Raw genomic sequence first — 1,064 nt, forward strand, 5'->3', positions numbered from 1 at the left:
AAAAAAAAAAAAAAACAAAAAAAAAAAAAAAAAAGACTTTGTAATTATCTGTAAATATGTAGTTAACAAATTGACCTAGTTTCTGTATTTTTTAAGTTTTTTTTGTACTAAAATTTATAGAGAACAGTCTGTGCCAGCTAGCAGAAAGCTACTGTAATTGCCAGTCGTAGTGCAGCATGCATCTAATCCCTGAGATTGTCGAGGTGACGCTGTAAGGAATTGTGCTTCTGTATTGCTGGGGGGAGCGGGGCTCAGCCGGGGGTCCCCATGCCCCCCCCCCTGTGCCATGTGCCACTGTGGGCAGCCCGATGGACGGCAGCGGTGCTGGGGCTGAGCTCGGCGGGTTCCGTTCCTTTGCTGCGGTTTTAATACCGTCTGATGACTTTTTGTTTTCAGCCTTTGTAGAAACGATCCGTTTTTTTTTTTTTTCCCCCCCGTTTCTCAGTGCTTTTGTCTTAAGCCCCGGAGCTCATCTAAACCTACTGGAGGAAAAAAAAAAAAAAAAAAGAAAAAAAAAAAAAAAAAAAAAAAAAAAAAAAAAAAAAAAAAAAAAAAGGACAAAAAAAAAAAAAAGAAGAATTTCATTTGAGATCATTGCCTGCTTTTAGCGCCAGGATCACGCATTTCTATGGCAACTCTGAGCAGCACGGCTGCCGATGAGCTGAAGGACGCGGCTCTGCTGCTCGGCGCGGCTCCGGGAGCCCCGCGTGTCCCACAGCCCCATCCTGGAGCACGGCGTGGGCGCCCATTCCACCCCGCTGTACCGCAGCAGAGGTGAGCCCGGAGCCCAGAGCTGCGCCGAGCATCCCAGGAAGCTGCAGGCAGAAGGGTTTGGGGTGCGGGTGAGGCTGTGCTCGAGGGCCGGGTCCCGGCCGCCCTAGGGCTGTGGGGATGGAGCTTCCGAGGGCCGGGCATCCGTGAAGGAGCAGCGTCCTCGTGTGTGGGTTTGGCGAGCGAACCGCCTGCGTCCTCCCTCCCGTTTCCCTCCTGACCCCTCGCAGCCCTTCTCCTTGCTTGCTTGGAACGGGAGCGTTGTTCCCTGCCTAGAAACAGCCGAAACTTGG

The sequence above is a fragment of the Lagopus leucura genome, unplaced genomic scaffold, assembly GCF_019238085.1.
Source record: "Lagopus leucura isolate 7727_CA_CO unplaced genomic scaffold, USGS_WTPT01 Super-Scaffold_100024, whole genome shotgun sequence".
NCBI classification, from domain to species: domain Eukaryota; kingdom Metazoa; phylum Chordata; class Aves; order Galliformes; family Phasianidae; genus Lagopus; species Lagopus leucura.